Below are 22,430 nucleotides of genomic sequence, written 5' to 3' on the forward strand. Positions count from 1 at the left end.
GCATGCAATCTCTATTTTGTTTCCCAAGACCAGAGTTATCTGACATTGGCCAAGTGAGATATTTCATGGTTCTACCTGCAATAGCAATGTCAAGTCCAAAATTCAACTCGCATTGCTGATTCCCACTGTTGCAGGCAGCACCAGCCCCATGCCAAGAGTGACTCCGTGCTGTGCACTCTGCTGGCCTTTGGCCCATATTTAAAAAGTGAAGGGCTTGATGTCCTAAGTTTTAAAAGGAATGCAACACTGGCCATCAGCATAGCTGCATGCTTTAGAGGAGACCCAAACCCACTGCACACCTTATGGGTGTCCTCAGCCACCCCAAAATCCCCCTGTGTGCCTCACGAGAGACCCCAGAGCCCTGCTTAACTTCGAGGTGTCCCTCGGCCCCTGCACACCTTTGGAGTTAGCCTAAATGAGGGGAAAAAACTGATCGTTGGGCTAAGATTTTACATTGTGGAAAGTATCATGTGGCACAGCAGCTCCACTGGGATTGTGTCTTGTTGGTTGACTTGGGGATTGAAGAAGAATGGCTTCTGTCTTCATACGACATAAAAGGAAGAGGTGTGGATGAAAGGACTTGAAGAGCGTTGGTGTTTAAAAGAAGGAAGCCAAGAGGATACAAGATTTGAACTTGGAGACAAAAGTAACTTATGTTGCCTTAAGTGCTTCTTTTAAAAAGCTTCAGTAGAAAAGAGTTCGGCAATGGTGGAATTTTCAACCTCTCTTCATTTGAAGGAATAATTCTCATCATTTGAAGCATTTGTTCCCTTTCTTTACCTCCCACTCTCTTAGGTGTGGACTTGGAGCATAAACTGACTTAGCAGTGTTGGCACCTTGCATTTGTTTATGCAGGTCATAGGAAGAGTGAGCTGCATTAGTACCAGCATTTAGATGGAAGGTGCACAGTATTCCTAAGTCATAGAATGCCTGCTCTCTCATAGTTACCTTAGCCTCTAAATTGTTTTGCGTATTTTTGGTGGGGGTCTTTTTTCCGGGTTTATTTTTTTTGTGTGTGTTGTTTTATGACTAGCTATAAATAAAAATTGTAGCAAGAAGTCTACTTTATTCCATGTAAGAAAAGGTGGGATTCTGAATCGTTCCTTCAATCTTGAGATGTGTTGAGGAATTAAATTTAGTCACTGTACAGCTTGGTTTCAAAGCATACCTAAATGGAATTTCCTTAGTAAAACAAGAATGGAGACTTGTTCCGCTGTCATCTCAGTAAAATAGGGAACCAGAGAAGTATACGCCACTGACGAATATTGAATGGTGAATCAAAGAATTGAAAACAGTGTTAAAATGTCAAAGGGTGTAACAGTGTCTGCAACGGATATGCTTATGCATTTTGGAGTAAAGTGAGTGGTCCACTCCTGAAGGAAATGCTGATTTATGTTTTCCGAGGGAATCCAAGTGATATTCTTTCAACTAGTTTGTGGTTACAGAAGTAACTTATCTAAATACTGTCTTGAAAGAAATAAAAAATGTACCAGGTATATGTTATGACTGTATCAAACAAGCATCAGAAAGTGACAGATTCTATAAATACCGGCCTGCTGGAACTACATGGAAATAAAACAAAGGAAAATATAGACAAAACTTCAATTCATCTCTGTTGCTGTGTATTAGAGAGATAACTGTGAGGTAAAGCCCATATGATCAATCCCCTTGCTTTTCACGTGTGAGATGTTCAGATGTCAGCATTGTATATGGGTTCCATTGAAGCGACGCCAGGCTATGAAGGACTTGCTTGTGGTGCGCAGCCCAGCCTCATTGCATCTTCCTCAAGGCAAGCACTTAGTGAGTGCTTGCCTCTTTTCCTGGCCATGGCCCTGGAGGAGGTCCAGGCCCAGACGATGCCACTGAAGGAGATGTGCCCTCAGCCCAGGGACGTTCAGCACGGGCTCCCCCAGCCCCTAGAGGCCTCGCTGCTGGTCACAGCAGCCCCTGCCTGGCTCCTGCCTGCCCACACCGTGGGCATCCACGGCTGCTCGGGGACATGGAGCTCAGCTGGTGCTGGTGCCGTGTGGGCTTTGCTGGTGGTACCACTGAGACACAGCTGTGAGAACTCAATTTCTTTATTTGAACAAAAAACCAGGGCTAACCTCTGCCCTGGTGGACAGGGGCTGTCCAACTTCAGTTGGGGTGGGAGAGCAGGGCCAGGGGGCTTGGGGGCAGGGGTTCTCGTTTTGGAGGCATGAGTACTGGGATGTGCTGAAGATGGGGGTACATCCACGCCAGGGCAGCTGGGGAGAGCCGTGAAGAGCTGCAATGGCTCAAGCTCTCAGTGCTCGAGCTCTTCGGCTGGTCTTCTGAATCTTCACAGGAGCACCTGTGGAGAGACGAGTGTCTGAGGCTCCAGCTGCCGCTGGCACACAGGGCCCAGAGCTGGCGAGGCTCCCCAGCACGGCTGGAGCTGCAGGCCCAGCTTGGCCCAGCTGGACAGCTGCTCCTCAAGGCCCCGGCGAGCAGGGCATGGCTCTGGGCAGGCTCCCTGGCCAGGAGCGGGCCCCAGAGCGCGTCTGCCTTTCAAGGCCAATCTGGTCCCTGCTCTTTCTCCTCCCCACCTTGCTTTGCCTCTGCCCGCTGCTCGTGGGGCTGCTCTTGGCCTCGCAGCCTCAGTGGGAGCCAGCACTGGCTGCAGCCCCAGTGGGCTCCCCAGGAGAAGGCCCAGCAATGAAGAGGCACCGGGCAGCAGCAGAAGCCTCAGCAGAGTTATTTGGACAAGCGCTGACCATCCTCAACTCCACAGCAGCCTGACTGGGAGTGTTTCCTATCAGCAGCCCTTAAAAGAAGCTGTTTGAGGCAGAGATCAGCAAAACACTCACCGTTTCCTCTTCCAGCAATACCAGATTCCGGCACAGCATATCATCAGGAACAGTGCTCCACCAGCCACGATGGCCATGAACTTCATCAAGCACGGTGTTCCCCAGCAGAAAACTCTTCTCATGCTTTCCGAGATCTTCTCAGCACGTGTTGACGTGCTGACTGCGTCTGTGGGGGCAATGAGGAGTGTGAGGCCGTGCCGTGCTCCACTGCTCAGCTGGCAGCACGGTGGATACGGCCAGGACGTTCTCTGTTTCCCCCAGAGCTGGGGCCTGCAGGCACCTTGCCACGTCCTGGCACAGGGCTGCTCACTCCCCAAAGCCCTGAGACTGCGTGCAACAATTGCTCTGTGTTATGCCGGTCTTCTCCAGGCAATATGTGTCCCACAGACATGGATAAGGAAAATGCCCAGGGTGTTGGAGCTGCTCCAGGACCCACCCTTCTCCAAACCACTGCCCCTCCTGATATTCTGGGAGAGCAGGAATTTTCAGGGGATCTAAGGCCGTGCATGGCCCGTGGGGCACTTTGGGCTCCCTGTCAGCCGATGCCAAATGCCTTCGTGCAGAGGCTGGCAAGAAGCACCATCCAGGCCAGCCTGGGAACCAGCCCTGCACGGTGTGACAGCAGCAGTGCGGCAGCGAGGCTGCCATGGATCCCTTCCCTCTGTGGCGAGCATGGCGCCTCCTGATGTGCAGAGAAGGCCCCTGGCTGCTGATTCTCAGGAGAAGGCTGAGGGAAATGCACCCACCCTGATGTCTCTCCACTTCACTGAGGATTTGTTCCAGGTGTTTGGATTCCTCCAGGGACTTCCTGTTTCCTTTAGGTTTGTTCTTCCTTCTCAGGGGAGCTGAAGACAAAGTATTTCCATTTCAGATGAATGGATGCCACAAAAGCAGTGCTCAGCCTGTGGGGTCAGCAGGGACGCACTACTCACGCCTGTGAGGGGAGCCGGGCCTGCGTGCAACATCCATCAAAGGACTCGGGAAAGTCCTCCTTGCAAGCACACCTGTCATGCAACAGCCAGAGAAGCTTCTGTCATCTCTGCTGATCTGCATGGGCAGCACTGAGCTGCAGGAGCTGTGAGGGGATTGCACAGGCCGAGGGCGCAGCTCTGTCCTGGCACCTGCAGCGATGCTCCTCTGGCCCAGCTTTGGGCTCTGAGCTGGCAGGTCTCCCAGGGGCAAAGGCCTTCACCTACCCTCCTCTTCTTCCTCATCATCAGGCTTAGAAATGGGTCTGAGTTGTGATTCCCGATGACCTTCATCAACAGATCGTCCTACAAGGAAAGGCAGGACAGAACAGCTCCCAGCACTGCAGGAGATCCTCAGGCTGCCTGGGGCTGGCAAAGAAGCTTCTTTTATGATGCTGCATTCTGTGCTGTAGAATGAGTTGGCTTTTGTGCATAGGTAAACTATACATAGTATGATTTATTTTTCCGTGTGTCTGCAAAAATATGTTCTGTTCATTATTGCTGTTTCAGGCGCTAAAAATACTTACAGAGATAAAGATGATGTAATATTGACATTGCTTTTGGAGCTCATTTGCTTATCTACACTCGCATTTCTATCTCTAAAACCACAGGTGCAACTTGGGAAAAGAACAAGTTACTGATATTACAATATTTTTAACAAAATGCATTCAAAGTTAATATTTTAAAGTACTAACTTAAAGAGGTGGGTTTTTTCCTTTGAGTAGACTTAACTATGTAGAGACATAAGTATGAAGAGCTTCCTTAAGTATGAAGAAAATCTAGAGATTTCAAGTTTTTTGTTTTGAATAAAAATGCTTAAGAACCTTAATTAAATAAGCAAAGCATCAGTTGTACTTTTTTAACCTACCACTTTCTGAAATAGACTTATTATACATCATGTCTTCAAGCTAGGTGATTTTGCAATTACTACTGGATTGCATTTGATGAAAACAGGCAGGTATTGTACTGAGATTGGCTACATGAGTGTACATCTACTATAAAAACCAAGTCATCAATGAATTGTGTAGTGTCAGAAGGGCAGTTCACTCTGTGTTCATTATGTAGATCATCAGGCTGCCTGTTCTCATCATAAAGTATTGAATTTTACTGAAACCATTGGCTACAGATGTACATTAAATTACCTCTAAAATAGCTTTCACGCTATATTACATTAAATAATAGTGTAATTTGATAAAAATTACAATTACCCAACTTAGGTCTGGCCTTTCTTCTCACCTACTCAGTAATAGCTCAGAGTATTGGCACACCACTGGCCTTCAGGTTCCCAAGCATGCCACTTAATTCAGAGCTTATATGGAAAAAAAATTATATTTGAAAGCTCTTGAGACACTGTACATGATTGCAGTCTTATTACTACACCTCTGTACAGACCTTGCTAGGCTGAATGGCTCACATTGATCTTGTTTCTAAGCCTGTTTGGGATGAACTAAGCAGGCATTCTAGGGACTGTGGCTCCTGTGGCTCCTGCAAACTGTGTACCACCATTGCCTCAAGGTGCGTAAGTTTTCTCAGAGGTTGTCAAAGCTCAGTCCTTGGCAATCAGAAAGCCTGCAGTGAGGTGCTGCACTTCAGAGGGTGTGTTTTGTCTTCTTGTTTCTTATGTAATTGCTTGGCTGGCAGAGCACTCACCTGCTGCTGGGGTGGTTGGGCTTTGGTCCCTCTGCCTGGGCATCTTGGAATGCTCAGCCACATGTCCTCGAGACATGCATGGAGCTGCATTCCACGCTTTGGGGAACCGCTGGTATATAAAAATGAATGGATATTCTTTATGGTTAGAGCATAAACAAGTTGCAGCAGGACCTGTCACCTGGGGAGGTGTGTATTGAGAGGATGAAATTCAATGTTTAGGTCCTTGGACTAAATTTTACACTCAGGGTCACAAAGTGAAATGTTTATGTTTTGTGATGTCAGGGACTTTCACTTCCCAGATGGATGCTCTAAAAATCTGTCATTGTGCCACTTCCTCTTGTTCCCATTGTCTTTTCTGTTTGAAATCCTCTGTTCTAAAAAGAGCACCTTAGTGGCCTAAATGCACATAGAGGCGTGGATTTTCCAGTCTAGGAACTATCACCTCAAAGCTGCAGGTGTCTTTAGTCATGGAGACAGGCAGGATCACAGGCACCCATCTCCAAAATTTGCATGGGCCAGTGTGAGGACCGTTCATCTATTGGCAGATGGGAGGAATGTCCTTCACTGTGCTGCAGCCCCACACTTGCCACTTGGAGAGGGTTGGCAAGTCCCTGCCTTGGGCTCTAAGTGTTCTTAATTCCGCTGGCCAAGTGGTATCTAAACATCTTGGAAGCTTGGTGTTTAAATATTTTTCAAGTACTGCCTCTGGGTCATGATTCACTCTTTAGGTCATAAAGTTCACTCTCTGCTTCCTTTCCTTGAGGAGCTGTTTCCAAACTTTGCACTATTCATCCTTTCCTCTGTCATCCTGATCTATTACATTATCAAATTCCTGAATCCTGTTGCTGTCCCTATCAGTACCAGTGGTTATTGGAACTGCCGTTTAAGTAATTTTATGATAAATTTGCATGCATTAAAAGCACTGCAGTTCAGGAGTGATGTGCATCTCTCTCCATGTCTGATTCAAGATTCTCTGTTCTTCTCCAGAATTCTGTTTTGTTGACAGTGCTGTCTTAGTCACACAGCTATTTCTTTGTTGGTACCTTGAGAGGAATAAAAAAGTTATCATGGATGTATTCTTCCCTCCTTTTGCTTTTAATCCATTTTCTCCAGCTGTCTCTGTCTCTTAAGTGCCACAGATGACAGCTGGGATTATTTCTGTTTTTTAAACTGCTAGATACTTTGTTTTCTGTTGCTAGGAACTCCTGGATAAACTAAACTTTGTGTAGTTGCTTGTAGTGGTTATGAGCAATGTTTCAAAACAGTTTTATCTGTGGTCTCGTCAATCCCTCAAAATATCTGGCAGGTGACCTTGGCTGGGACATGAATAGTATTAGGAAATGTATTGATGAGGTGGTTGTTTTGGTTTCAGTAATTAAGTCTTATGAGGCACAGACAGTCTTTAGGGAAAACCCTGTAATGATGACAGGACAAGTTATAAACTGAAGATTGGCATGGTCTTCATTGTGTGAGAGATCCTAGAATGACTGAAAGTTGCTTCAGCACAAAAACTGTAGCTGCTGCCTTGGACTGAATTACACATCTGCCCTATAGAGTCAGTGTCACTTTGAGCATGCTGAACAGCAAGAACCCTGTAAGTCTCATGAATGCCAAGAGGTCATTCCTGTGTTTATTCAGATACATGCAGCTTTTAGTTTGAGAAATGTATTTCTCTCCCAGGTCTGTGACTGAGAAATCTGGAGCATTAAGGAGTTTCAAAGTGCTTAATTCTAACCCTGAAGTACCAGGCAGGAATGTCATTGCTCATTTATGTGGGACTGTCCTTTGCCACTTTTTCCAGGCAGGAGATATAAATAGGTAGAGAAACAAGCTAGGCTTAAAATAGAACAAAAACCTCTGTAAAGAAAAAAAAAATTTTTTTTTTTAAGTTAAGGAAATTTGCTGTTGTTTGAAAACAACCCTTATGCCTAAACTACATGTAATGAGATTCTGAGAGCCAACCCTGTGCAGTATCCATTGCAGGTGTTTGATCTGCAGTTGGAAATAAAACAGTCCTCTGCAGGGTTATTCGCTTTTACTGCTCTCTTGAGAACTTGAACAAAGCAAATTCTGCTGTCATTAAAGGTGCAAGAATAGTATGGTTGATTAATTTTCTCAAACATGGAACAGCAAATATTAAGGCTGCTCACCTTACTAATCATTGTTTTCAATGAAAGACTTTTCAGATGCTTATAAATTAGATTACAAAACCAGGACTCTGCATTTTTCATTTAATGAAATTAAGCATACAGCACATGTGCACTGAGCTGGAAATGCATTTTGTAATGGATGGTCTTTCTTTGAACATCTGTTCAGCATAGCAATCGTTAAAAGTTTTCTTTCACTTTCTCCATTTAAGCAATTCTGATTGGCACTGGAACATACTTCTACTGGAAAACGGTTTCAGGGAATATCAACATGCTTCTTAAAAAATTTTGATAAAGCTGGAAAAGTAATTTTTTGCGCTGTGCTGGTTTATAAGAACACTTCTAATTAAGGTATCTTAATATAAAATTATTTTTCATTCAAGCGTTATTTCAGACTAAAAGTTAGCTCCTCAAGACATGTTGCTTTCAGAAAAAAAATCCTAGCATTTTTCAGTCTCAGAAAATGCAGATAATGAAAGCACAAATTTCTTAAATTCCTTTCTTATGAAATTGATTGCAGTTAAGTCATGTGTTGCTGATTTATTTGCACTTGTTTTAATAAGCACAAATAGGTATAATAGAGATAGCTAAACAATATTCTTTTCCCATTTTTTTGCTTATATATCCTTATATACCCAAGCTTTCTCTAGTAAAGTGAGACCTCTGGGTTATCTCATTGCTTTAAGAGCAATGGTGAATCACTTTTCCTTCCCTTCCTGACCAGGTCTTGTATTCAAGTTCTTTCTAATGACATGAAGGTTCTTTGGAAACAGTTAAATGATGCGGTCAGCCTTGACACTCGAGTCCAGGCAAGCCCAGCTAGCTCCACTGGCTGCCAACGTCATGAGTGGGCCACCTCCCAGGTTCCCAGAACCAGGAGTGTGGCTAGGGCTCCAAGCCCCCTTTGGCGGCTCACTAAGTCAGAAGGAAAGTAAAGGATGAGAGGGAGACCTTTCTAGGTTCCAGGATAGGGTTTATTGCAAGGGCGGAGAGAACAACTGGAAGCAAGGGAAGAGAACCCAAACAGGCGAGGAGAATGGGTTTGCAGTAACTTAAATAAGGGCCCTTCCCCGAGGGAGGGTCCAACACATCAACCGATTAGGGGCGACAGTGGTGTAATACAAGGCGGGGTTACATATTTACACAACCAATAAGGGGTGACATAGGCAGGGACTTCAGTATAGTAACAAATCGTAATCCGAGAAGGGGATGAATGATACAGATTTCTCTAGAACAAAGGGAGGGGCCAGGAGGAATTGACAACTGTAGGGGCAGGGATTAAGGTGAAAGACAGGGAAGGTTCTGGATAAAGGGTCGGGGTTTGGGGTGACAGACAAGGGTAGGTGCAGTGAGGGGAGAAACCATCTTGCAACAACATAGGGGTACAACTGGGGGAAACCATTGTAACAGGAAAATATCACAACCAAACAACCTTCAAACAAAACATAAACCACAACAGTTAAACCCTCTCAGAAGTTCCCTTCTGAGTCACTGCTGTATTTTCTGAAACTCACGACTTGAAGAGTCCTGTCTGCTCCAGTCCAGTTCCATGTGTTTCAGTGCAGCTTCTTTAGACTATCGTGGGTATTTTCCTGCTAAGGGGAGGGATGTGTGAGTGCTGTGGGCAGTCTGTGTGAAGAGCATGGATGGGTGCTCTGGTGAAGGAAGCTTTGCATAAAGGAGTGCTGTTAATGTCTTGTACACTTTGATTAGGGCCATGTCGTATGGAATTTATGTAGTTAATTGTGCATTGTGTTTCTTTGGTGTTCACAAGGACCCTGTCAGCATGGTATAAAAGCATTATATTCTGTATTGACAAATTTGGCAAGTATCTATAGGACTGTATAAGGATTCAGACAAAAGCTTGCTTTCGACTGCCTTGCTTTAGAACCTGTTCTCTAAGTAGGGTAAAACTCAAAAAAATAAAATGCACATACATATATGCAATAATACAGGATTATTATTTTGTTAGCATTCAAAACTTATTTTTTTTAGTTTTATATCCATCAAAAGGACTAAAAATAAACTCTGGAAGATTACTTAGAGTAGCAAGAGCAAATATTAAGGCATTATTAGTATTTTCACCGTGATGATGCCAGTAAGAACTTCCATCTTATTGGTCATCACACAGACTTTATTGAACTACTTGATGAACTTTCAGCTCTTAAGTTGAAACCTGTTTCAATGTTGAGCAAAATCATACTGATAGATTATTTTTTTCTCCCCCCCATCCCTTTGTTTACCAGGATGGTACGAAACAGAAGAGAGAAAGGAAGAAGACTGTGTCATTCAGCAGCATGCCCACGGAGAAGAAGATCAGCAGTGCAAGTGACTGTATCAACGCCATGGTGGAAGGCTCTGAGCTCAAAAAGGTCCGATCCAACTCCAGGGTGTATCACCGACACTTCCTTTTGGATGCTGATATGCAGTCTCTCCGTTGGGAGCCTTCAAAAAAGGATTCTGAAAAAGCAAAGATTAAGTCAATCAAAGAAGTAAGAACAGGAAAAAATACAGATATCTTTCGCAGCAACGGAATATACGACCAGATATCGGAAGATTGTGCATTTTCAATTATATATGGAGAAAATTATGAGTCTCTAGATCTGGTTGCTAACTCAGCAGACGTTGCAAATATTTGGGTTACTGGCTTAAGATACCTGATTTCTTATGGAAAACATACTCTAGATATGCTAGGAACTACTCAAGATAATATGCGGACTTCGTGGCTTTCACAAATGTTCAGTGAATCAGATGTAGATAATCTGGGCCATATACCCCTATGTAATGCTGTACAATTTATAAAAGACTTAAACCCTGGTTTAAAAACAAATAAAATTGAATTAAAATTCAAGGAGTTACATAGATCCAGGGAAAAAACAGGTACTGAAGTAACAAAAGAAGAATTTATCGAAGTTTTTCATGAGCTTTGTACCAGACCTGAAATCTATTTCCTGTTAGTTCAGTTTTCAAGCAATAAAGAATTTCTAGATACCAAGGACCTCATGATGTTTTTGGAAGCAGAGCAGGGTATGGCACAGGTCACAGAAGAAATAAGCCTTGAAATTATTCAGAAATACGAGCCAGCCAAAGAGGGCCAGGAAAAGGGTTGTCTTTCTATAGATGGGTTTACAAATTACCTTACTTCGCCAGACTGCCACATATTTGATCCGGAGCATAAAAAAGTTTGTCAAGATATGAAACAACCTTTATCTCATTATTTTATAAATTCATCTCATAATACATACTTGATAGAAGATCAGTTTCGAGGGCCTTCTGACATCACGGGCTACATTCGTGCTCTAAAAATGGGTTGTAGAAGTGTTGAACTGGATGTATGGGACGGTCCAGATAATGAGCCCGTGATTTACACAGGGCACACAATGACATCACAAATTGTCTTCCGTAGTGTGATTGACATTATTAACAAGTACGCCTTTTTTGCTTCAGAATACCCTCTTATTTTGTGTTTAGAAAATCATTGTTCTATTAAGCAGCAGAAAGTGATGGTACAGCACATGAAGAAAATTTTGGGGGACAAGCTGCATACACAGTCTCCAAACATTGAAGAGTCTTATCTTCCATCACCGGAATCACTTAAAGGGAAAATACTAATTAAAGCAAAGAAGCTTTCTGCTAATTGTTCTGGACTAGAGGGAGATGTTACAGATGAAGACAAAGGAGCAGAAATGTCACAGAGAGTGGTGAAGGAGGGGGTAGAACAGCAAAACTCAATGACAGGGAAACGATTCCAGCTCTGCAAAGATCTTTCTGAGTTGGTAAGCATATGTAAATCAGTTCAGTTCAAAGAGTTTCAAGTTTCATTTCAGCTCCAGAAGTACTGGGAAGTGTGCTCTTTTAACGAAGTGCTTGCTAGCAAATATGCCAACGAAAACCCAGGAGACTTTGTAAATTATAACAAACGTTTTCTTGCGAGGGTTTTCCCCAGTCCTATGAGAATTGACTCTAGCAATATGAATCCCCAGGACTTTTGGAAGTGTGGTTGTCAGATAGTAGCAATGAACTTTCAAACGCCTGGCTTAATGATGGACCTTAACATTGGTTGGTTTCGACAAAATGGAAACTGTGGCTATGTCCTTCGTCCTGCTATCATGAGAGAAGAGGTTTCCTTCTTTAGTGCGAATACTAAAGACACCGTGCCTGGAGTTTCACCTCAGCTGCTTCATATTAAAATCATTAGTGGGCAAAACTTCCCGAAACCCAAAGGATCAGGTGCCAAAGGTGATGTTGTGGATCCTTATGTCTATGTTGAAATACATGGAATCCCTGCTGACTGTGCTGAGCAAAGGACGAAAACAATGCATCAGAACGGGGATAATCCAATTTTTGATGAAAGCTTTGAATTTCAAGTAAATTTGCCCGAGCTAGCTATGGTGCGTTTCATAGTACTGGATGATGATTACATTGGGGACGAGTTTATTGGGCAATACACTATTCCCTTTGAGTGTCTCCAGACTGGTTATCGGCACGTTCCTCTGCAGTCATTGACTGGTGAAAGCTTAGCTCATGCTTCCTTGTTTGTGCATGTGGCCATTACAAATCGAAGGGGTGGTGGGACACCTCACAAGAGGGGCCTCTCTGTGAGGAAGGGCAAGAAATCAAGGGAATATGCTTCTATGAGAACATTATGGATTAAAGCAATAGATGAAGTATTCAAGAATGCCCTCCAACCTATTCGGGATGCTACGGATTTGAGAGAAAATATGCAGGTACAGTTTCATAATCAATTTATTGGTTCATATGTGTACCTTTGTACTATGATAAATATGGAATACATGTTTTTTTAAGTATCTTGTATATTGAATGATTTGAGTCTAATTCTGAACAGCTCTAAGAATGGATCATTCCAGAGGAGTTGTTTAGATGAGCTGTCCACTGATGTAACCTTGAATGCACGCGTATATTTTGTTGAATGTCGAAATGGAAATATGACTCCAGTGTTTGAACTCAACCCTATTGACTCATCCTATGTCTTTGAATGAATATTAGAAATACACTGAAAGAAAGTATGGCAATATTTTAGTTTTAAAGAATTAAGCAGAAATGTGGGAAGAGTACACAGCAGATAGAAAAGGGAGACTTTAATGCTTATCAGAGACCTTACTTGTACGTCTCAGAATGTTTAGCATAATTTCACCAAAGTTAGGTTTTTTCTTTAGTCCTAAATAGAAGGCAGTACTTTCAAGAAAGATCCATTTGCTTTCCATGATTCTTCCTAGTTATGTTGAAATACATGGCATTAGCACTAAAGTATTAGAAGGCATCTTCTAGAAGAAGTTGTCCTACTTTAAATGTCATGTTAGTAAAACACATTGAATTTAAGGAAAAAGTGCAGTCTGAGGTGATTTGTTTTGTGGAAGCCAAGAGATCTCACTTCAAAAATGTGTTCCTTGGAGATTCTAGGTGAATAACACCTTTTAGAAATGTATTAAAATTGAGTTGTAAAGTTACATTCTATTTAATACAAGTTTTAACTTTATTTATGAACTTCTGATGGAATACTAGCAGTGATCAACAAAATTAAGAGTTGTCATTTCAAATGGACTGACCTATCAAATCCTCTTGGTGTTATACAGTGTTAAGGGAAAAGAGATTAAAAGAAATGTCTAAGATCTGATTCTGGATTTTAAAGTCACAGCAGTGTATATAAATTTTCTTAATGAATAATCTTATACTAAAGAGATTCTAATAGAAATACAATTTTAAAGCTAATTTTATATGAAATAAGAAATTAGTACATCATTATGCAGCTCTCCCATTCCACTTGGTATATAAATTTACTCTTTTAAAAGATAATTTAAAAAATACAGGAATGATACTTTGACTCATAAATATTTCAAATTACAGGCTACACGTAAAATGAACATTACCTGTAGTTAACCTACTGAAGGCAAGAATTCTGTTATATGAAGAATACTGTATTTTAAGATACTTTTCAAGGAAGAACTGAGTTGAGGAAGCAGTGAAAACATGAAATTTTGTGTAGCTACATTGAACTCGTGAATGTGCATGCTGCAAAATGCACAGCATAAGGATATAAATGAAAACAGACTCTACAGTGGGGTTTCTTTGAACATGAGATACTAAAAGGTGTTTTATGTATTTTATTCTGTCAGTTTGAAAGATGTGCTATCAACTAAATTTATCATTATCTCAAAATGCTGTGAAGAAGTTATTTTAGGCACATGAGGGAAGATTAGTTTTTCTTAACTTTGCTAACAGATTATATAATGTGAACCATTTAAGCTCTGTGTAAATAACTTTTTATAGCTAATACAAGCAGCAAACCACTCAATTAAAATAAGTATCAGTTTATGTCAGGGAATGCGAAATTGTTTAATTTCTATGCCACTGAAATTTTGTGTTATAAATTGTAATGATTTTTGTGACCATTATATTCTCATAATATGCTCAGAAGCCAGATTATAAAGGGCAAAGTTGGTTAGTTTGATTTTTTAAATATAAGGTGGAATGAGAAGAATAAAAAAAATATGCAACAGTGAGTTAATAGCTTCTCCAAATCCATATAAGAATAGCCTTTTTTGTTTCTTTTGTTCCTGTATTACCATGACAAAAACTGATGTAATAACTTGTATTAGTCACTGATAGAAGTATAATATGAGTGATTGAACTGGGTGTGATGTTGCATGTTTAAGTTACTGAACAGTATGAGGAATGGTCTCTGAATATAGAGTTGGAAGTCCAAAGGCAAGAGTTAGAGTAGTAATACGTATTAGTCCTGTCCTGCCTTATATATTAATGTATATATACGATCCCTGGGTCCTTGTTAACCTCTCTGTAAAGCAGTTGTTCATAATGGCTTATCCATGGTACTTATCTCAAGCAAAATCTGTCTGAATGGAGTTCCCAATGTCTGTCTCTTGAGCTGTGTAATTATTGTGTCATGGAAGTGTACATCAGTTGATAAAAGAAGCTTCTGTTTCCTGGTCATTTACTAAAAGTACACTCTAAGTGACTGGGTAGGTGCAATTTAGTGTTCACGTAATTTTGCATGAATATGCTGTACATGCATATTTTCAAGTCTGCTTTGGTATTTTGTCTGATAAAGGGACAGCAAAATATTTCACATTTGATTGCTGTTTGAGTTCAAGTTGGCATTATATCATTCTAGGAGACAATGTCCACAAATGAGTCTTATCATGCCAGCAAGATGGAAAGTGATTTGGATTAAAATGAAAATTTGTACCGGATACTCTGCCTGGGTGCGACATGAGAGAAAGGAGCACTGAGCACATTTGTAACTTAAATATACCATGTTTTTGTTTTTAATTCCTACAGGAAGACAAACTCCAGACCTGCCATAGGTCACCAGTTCCCAGTTGGTACAAAAATCCTAAATTCTGTACAGTGCTGACAATATTCCCATCATGGAATGTCAGTGGCTACTTGGAGTCACACTGTATTTCCAGTGCTGTAAACTTTCTTCCAGTTTAAACTTAGGGCTTTATATTCTACTGTACTGGATATAAAACATGACTGTAAGAAATCTTAGGGAAAGGTACAGTAGTCAGTATTTAAGCTGAAGAACCTTTAAAAATTCACTGAAGTGTGACTCTGATAGGAATACACCAATAGTGGAGTGCTGGGTTTGTGAATCACACCAAATGGGAGCCTGCAGATCCACAGCACGTCTGGACTGCAGTTCAGGTATGTTTAAAGTTACAAATGTGCTGAATTCCTCCTTCTACTTCACTTTGCTTAATTGGCACATTCAGCATCTAATATTTTTTTCTCTTGATGGCATTTAAAAGTGTCTTAAAATTTTTCAAAATATACAACCACTATGCTTTAGAATCTCATTATTTCCATAGGGAATTTTAGCCATGATAGAGAGGAGATATACTTGTTCTAAATAGATGGTTTTTTCTGTGGCATGTACTACATTCCTCGAATTTTTAGCATTTTTGTAAAATATGTGTGATATTGATTGGTTTGAAAAATGCCAGTTCTTCAGGGAAAAGCTGGTAATTGTAGCTCAACATTGTAGCTCAAGTATAATAGGAAAGTATTTTATCCTGAAACAACAAGACTTAAATTTTCATATTTAACTGTAAGGGAAACTCTTTCTTTCCTTTTTGCAGAATGCAGTAGTTTCATTCAAAGAATTATGTGGCCTCTCTCCTGTAGCAAATCTTATGCAGTGCATTTTGGCAGTGTCTATGCACTTGGTTGGGCCTGATAACACACCCTTGGTAGTAGTGAATCTCAGTGATCAGTATCCAACTATGGATTGTTCCAGAGGTCTTGAAAAAGATTGTAACAGCATATGAAATGGTGAGTAGTTTTTTGTGCTTGTCTTATATTGTCTGTTTGGAAGAGTTTTTAAATATATCTGTATTATACTGTAGCATGCCTGTTTTAAAAGTAATTTTAACCTGTGACTTCCTATTCCCTGCTTCATTACTTGTGCTTGGAAGTTATTCCCATGAACAACTACAGCAATTGGTAGTGTTTTAATATAGAGTAAAACATAGAGATTATTAATATGCTGCACGCAAACACGTTTGTACACTTCAGAGGGTAAAATGGTTGTAACCAAGAGGATTTAACGTGAAGAAGAGGATGTATTGATTTACTAGTTTTTCAGTATTTTGAAAATTACTGTATATCTATAAACCTCTTACTACTTTACATTTTCCACTTTGTGGACCTTGGTTTATTTTGGTTTTGACTCAACACAGAATACAGAAATATCAGGCACTGATTTCAGGTATTGTAGTTTTATGAGCACCTTGACATGTAAAATTCTACACATGCTCTTTTATTTTCCTTGTCTCTCTCTTTCTTACAGATGTCATTCGATTAGCCATTTTTACACATGTAAGCAGCTGTAATGTTAACTTCATTATGTTTCAGTAAATACATAAACTGTGTCTTTAGAGACTGGAAAGTAAACATGTTGCAAGAAAAAAGGAAGGAAGAACTAATATACCAATAAATACTGATTTACATCTGCTTTGCATTAATCTGAAATGTGGAAAAAAGGTCCAGAAGAGTGTGATTTGAAATGTCTTCCTTACTTCCAGTGAAGTAATCTGGCAGAGTGTAATTGATTCTTTATTAATTTATTTAATGCTTTCTTTCACGTGTGCAATAATTTTGTGTGCTATAATGAGAAACCTCACCCGGCAGCACCAAGTCACTTGCCAGAAAAGAAATGGAGAACAACCAACCAGTAGCCCAGTTTGATAAGTATCTTGTAAACTGCTTTCTAAAGAAAAAGTAGCTTTAGAATTATGCTATACCAAAGTCAAAAAACCACTCATTGGTAATTAGCAATTTAGTCAGAGTTTATGTAGTTCAGTGGTGCCGTAAATATGACAAAATCTGGTTGGAATGATAGCACAGCTACAAGAAGATAGTGTGTATCCTCTTAGTGGTGGCTTACAGGATATCACTCTAATTAAGATGTAAACGAGCTTGACTGTTGGGATTGCAGCTGCAACACATAAAGACATTCTGTTTTCTTGATGGAGATGTCTCTACCTGCAGTTTGTTCTGATGTGGTGATGCTGCTTGTTAGTTATTAAGCTATTCTAGGTAGGTAAAATCCTAGTTCTGAATCTGGAATGAATTTTTTGTTTGAATATCACTTAGCCAAAGGTGACTTGTGACTCCAGAAATCTTTACAATCTAAGTTGGGTTTGCTCTTTGTCTCTCACGTATGTTTTTCCCCACACACATCTTATACTCTATACATGATTTGAATATTTCTGTACTTGAGAAATCTATACTTTACTTGTACCTGTAAAAAATAAAAGATGATTTTACTGGCAAAAGAAGGGATCTTCTTGTCCCTAAAATGTAAATACTCAATTTCAAACAAAGAGTATTATAGTGCTTCTAGCTCTAAATGATATTGAAGGTAAATAAATTTAAGGTTATTTTAATCAAATAAAAGTTATAAGTTAAAATAATGAGATTCGTTTCAATTTGTGACATTTGGGTTTTGCCAACACTCCGTTCAGTTTGACAGAAGATTTTAGGCAATTAAAATCTGAAGGGTATGCTGGAAAATGAAGTCAGCCATGGGAGACATATTCCCATGCACTTATTTCTGAAAGCATATTGTGAAACAGTGGGAGACATCTGTATCTGTAGAAATGTGACACTGTTTAGTTCATATATTGGTATTTGCTATAGTGGCAGAAGTTTAGAGTCTGACAGCTTTATACTTTGTGGGGGGGATTGTATGATTTTGGTATATATCAATATAATGAGCCCTCCAAAGGAGAAATCTTACCTCATTAGTTTTCACTTGGGGGATACTTTTGTCACGATTAATTAATACGTGGGTGTAAAATTCTACTTAATAGTAAGAGTTCTTTATCCCGAATTGAGAAAGGGTAAATGTATTGTCCAAGTTATGATTACCTACTTGTCTTCCTTTCTGCTGGCTTAGACCTCAGTACAGGTCAGAATTATGTAGCTGTGTGATTCCAGTGTGTCAAGTGCTGTAGGAAATCGTATGGATAACAAAGAGTCCAATGTTTATGAAACAAACCTTGATAGGTATCATAAATTCATGCATAGGCTGTCACTACCTGGTGTGTCCTCTCAATGTGGCACACGTAATGGCGTTCTCAAAGCGTGATTGTTTCAGGTTTATGATATTTTTAGCTAATGAAGGAATTCTTATGTGCCAGAAATACTCTCTTTTGTATAAAATTATAATGAACATAGAAAGTAACACTCAAGATTTTAATTATTCAGAATCTGTTGACATTGGGAGTGCTTGAAGGACTCGTTGCTCTGTCAAGTGAGAAAGGATGCAAGACCTTAACAGCAGGACAGTCAGTCCACCTTGAAATAATTGCAAATAAGTGCAATACTTCAGGGGCACATGGAAAAAAAGAATATCTTCAGTGTAACATGGGTTTTTTTAAAAGAAACAATGAGGTAAATGATAATAAAATAGTGTATTAGTAGATACTTGGGGTTTTCATCTTTGAACAAATAGCACATAGTACTTTCTTAAATTGTCTGCATTCACTGCAATATTAATGGAGAAGCTGTTAAGTGATCAACACTACTAGTATGGGTTAACCCTCCTATCCATATTACAGGAACTGGGGTATCTTTTCAGGATAATAAAAATCAAATATGGCTAGGAATTTTTGAGAAAGGCAAAAGTTTAAGGTGTATATTTTTCTTTAGCTTCTCCATGCTCCTGACTATTTTTCACCCTCATGTCTTTTCACTGTTTAACAATGTTTTATTTTTCCCTCTTGTTCATGAACTCCAGCTTCCTTTATGTGATACTTCAGCATGCACTCTGTTGGTGTCATCACACCCATCACTGATCAGTGCTGCAGACTGAAGCTTGGAGTTAAGGCAAGTGCCTCTTCCACACCATTGCATGTTATTTTTAATGTCTTATAACCTTTAAGATAAACAGTAAGTAAACTTTAAAAGTTATACTATGGCAAGAGAAAAAAATAAATCATCTTGCCCTAAGTCTGCAGCATTATTCAGTGATGAGTATAATAGCACTGCAAAGAGATGCTAGAGGACCATACAAATAAAGCCAGATACTGTTGAGAACTCTCTGTTGGCTCTTAGTGGAGGATGAAGTGTCCCATCCACTGAGGATAAGGTTTTCTGAACTTTGGAAGCAGGCATTTACTTCTGAGAGAAAAATTAACACAGAACATGCAGATGACTGTACCCGTGTGAAAAAGAAGTAGTGCTATTACAGTAATTAGGATGTTATTAAATCCTAATTAGATAATGCCGCTAGTTCCGCTTTTGTTTTTTTTCTCAGTTTTTGGGGGTATTTTAAATTTCTTTTCTTAATTTTGAGGTGATTTTGTAACTCAGAATGTCTACAGAATGTGTATTTGATTTAAATGAAATCAAACAAGATGAATAGATTTTGTATATACACCCTAGGGATGGACTTGAAAGCAGGTCTGTGTTTATTGGTGGTGGGGCTTGTGAGATAATGAAAATGAGAGGTATTAAAATAGAGTGACACTATTAAATTGAAAAACAAGATATCATTGGGGATGAGCAGTGCTGTAGAAAGCTTAAATCCGGTTACCTTATTTTTGGCTCTTTCCAGCTACTGACTGAGTACAGCAGATTGCAGGTGCAATCATGCAGAACTTAACTTCATGTTACAGAGTTGGAAATTTCAGCAATCACGTAAACCAAATAAGATAGCTTATATTTTGAACTTGAACATGTCCCTCCCATTGGTAAGCAGATAATTTGGCACTGTACCTAGTAGAGTTACAAACTGGACTGATACTGATAGGGCTTTATTAAAAGCCTATCTGAAAAGGACTGACTGTCAAGGTTTGGATAAAATGTTAGTAGTCCTCTCATACTTCAGCTACTACTCAAAATCTTAAATATTCTCCACTTTAAAAACTCATCTTGATATTAATATAGATTGAGTGGAGCACTTCTGTCACTGTCAGGTCGGACGTGACATATACCTGCACACTTGAACAGAATAACAATGGTGAATGGTGAAATCTTTATTATGTGTGTTCTCCAGTTTATGTACTCCTAATAAGTGTGATCTTAAGTCTTCTTTATTGGGCATGTTGGATTGAATCTCGTAATTCTGTAGGAAGCAAAGGGTATATCCACTGCCTCCTACACAGGGCCCAAGAAAGAGTGATTAGCAGATCCATTTTGAGTTATACTTGTAAAATCTGTATTAGTTACCTGTTGTTGATGTAGGTCCTTGGTTATGGTTAGTATACAAATACGGTAAGGAGGATTACAGTCATCATGCTGTGATTATAGATTTGTGTCTTGAGAAAACAAGTAGAGCACGACTTTTAGCGCTGGTAGTTTGCTCCTTAAACTGAGTGAATATGCTGCTTCAACTCGTGCACAGGCCTGAATATTCAGTTTCTGATTGTGTCAGAGGAGCCTGAGTTCAATGTCATCAGTCTCCCGTAGTAGAACTCAATCTTTGGGTATCACATGATTTTAAATCGCACTATAACCTCTGCTCACCACTTCAATTGTACACTTGAAGAAAATTCAGATTTGTCCATGTAGTACCTTTCCTGAAGAATATGCGAGTGGTAGAGACCATGAAAGCTGTGTTCTGAGCCCAACTGGTTCAGAATGTTGTTCTTGAGCCCATTTCTTTGAAGTTGAGCTCCATGGGTGCTGCATGCTACAGTTCACCTCTTAGCATTATCTTGCTTATGAAGAAGAGAACTTAATGCTTCACACAGAAGATTGAAAAGCTATTATTCCTTGCTTTTGTACTTGAGAGCATAACTACATAAACAAAAGAAGAAGATAAAAGTAGTCAAAAGAACAGACATCACAGACACTAAAGATACCGCCTGGGGAGTTTGAAGTAAATATGTGCCACTTATCAAAAAACACTTGGGAAGAACAAAACAGGGAAGGTTCTCATGAAAAGAAGACATATTCCAAATAGATGAAGTCATGTGCAGATGGGGAAGACAGGATCCATATTTAATCCTGCTATAGTTAAATAAGAAATTGAAGAAAACTGACACTGAAGAATTTAAAAAATTGTCTGCACAGACTTAAAAATAACAGAAAGCTCTTTTCTGAAAAAGCAGAAACAGAAGTCAGTCAAAGATTATGTAAGACCACTAGCTGATTAATGCTTAAGAGAAAGCCTCAGCTAAAGAGGCAAAGCCACAATACTTAATTAGGTTTTGCATCCATACACCTGTAGAGATTGAGGTTTCACATGAAAAGCTTCTTTATGAAAGACTGATTGGAGAATTCATCTGTAAGTGAAATGCTGACAGAAGATGTTTCATAGGAGAGGCAAAAGACTGGGAAAATAATACACCAGAAAGAGGAGATGCCCATTTAAGACTTCTGAAAGATCTCAAGAGTTGATGTATCAAAACTGCAAATTGTTGTGTGTATTCTCTCACTTGAAACTGACTATCAAAGTTGTTAGTGTGGTACCAGTGTTTTAAGAGATTTCCAGAGAAGATGATGAAATTACAGATCAGACAGGCTGACATCTGTACTGTGAAAATGGGTAGAAACTGTTTTTAAGGAGAAAATTAGAGGAAACATGGCGAAATGTGTCATGTTGAAGAAGAGTCAATACAGCTTTTGTAAAATTAAGAGCTCATTAATCCCTTGGAGTTCTTTGATGTCAAAAAGCATGTAGACACAGCAGATCAGTTTGGTTAGATTTTCCAAAGCATCTGACAGTTTCCTTTCAAATGCTCCTATTAAAATAAAGTTACCATTAAATTTTTAGACTTTTAAAGTTATTAGATCTTTTCTGGATAGCTCAAGTGACTGTTGGACTTAACCTGGTGCTCCAGCAGGAAAAGAGCTGTTAAAGACAGTTACTTGTGTTGACTTTTGCATTAAGGGTGTGTTTTTCCAGTAAGTGGATTAGAGATAGTAGGTATAGCTCCTGCAAGGTTGATCTAGCTGAAGTAGCTAAGCACTCTGGAAGCTGTATGAATTAATGCTGCCCCCACATTTGCAAAGATCATTGAGGTGTGAGGTATGTAGCTGCTTAGACTTTCAACAGCTTTCTCAATCTTCATGGTAGATTGTTATAACACGTGTTAAAACAGTAAATTTCAAAGTTGGCAACACAAATGCAGTATTTAAATTGTGATAACACACAGTGTCTCACGGTTTCTATGATTGCCTCTGGCTTTCTACAGTATTGCTTACTTTCATTATTAGTGTCTGCAGAATAGAAATGTCTTCATTTAAGAAATAAATGGATATAGTTTGGTGGTTGGAGATCTAAACATAATTCATTGCAATTTAATATTGCAAATAGCCCAGGTAGTGTTTTTTGCCATGTTTAA

At 39.8% G+C, this 22,430-nt stretch overlaps 1 pseudogene across 1 annotated transcript in view; it reads left to right on the plus strand.

Moving 5' to 3' along the window:
• LOC148225149 (inactive phospholipase C-like protein 2) overlaps positions 1-16,104 on the plus strand; it is a 238,043-nt pseudogene extending 221,939 nt beyond the window's left edge. Inside the window, exons 2-3 of the transcript XR_015803277.1 lie at positions 9,840-12,320; positions 15,714-16,104. The product of XR_015803277.1 is annotated as an inactive phospholipase C-like protein 2 (transcript). The remainder of the gene's footprint in view (positions 1-9,839; positions 12,321-15,713) is intronic.
• Positions 16,105-22,430: the final 6,326 nt, after the last annotated feature.

Source organism: Sturnus vulgaris, chromosome 1, assembly GCF_052056855.1.
Source record: "Sturnus vulgaris isolate bStuVul1 chromosome 1, bStuVul1.hap1, whole genome shotgun sequence".
In the NCBI taxonomy this organism is placed as follows: Eukaryota; Metazoa; Chordata; class Aves; order Passeriformes; family Sturnidae; genus Sturnus; species Sturnus vulgaris.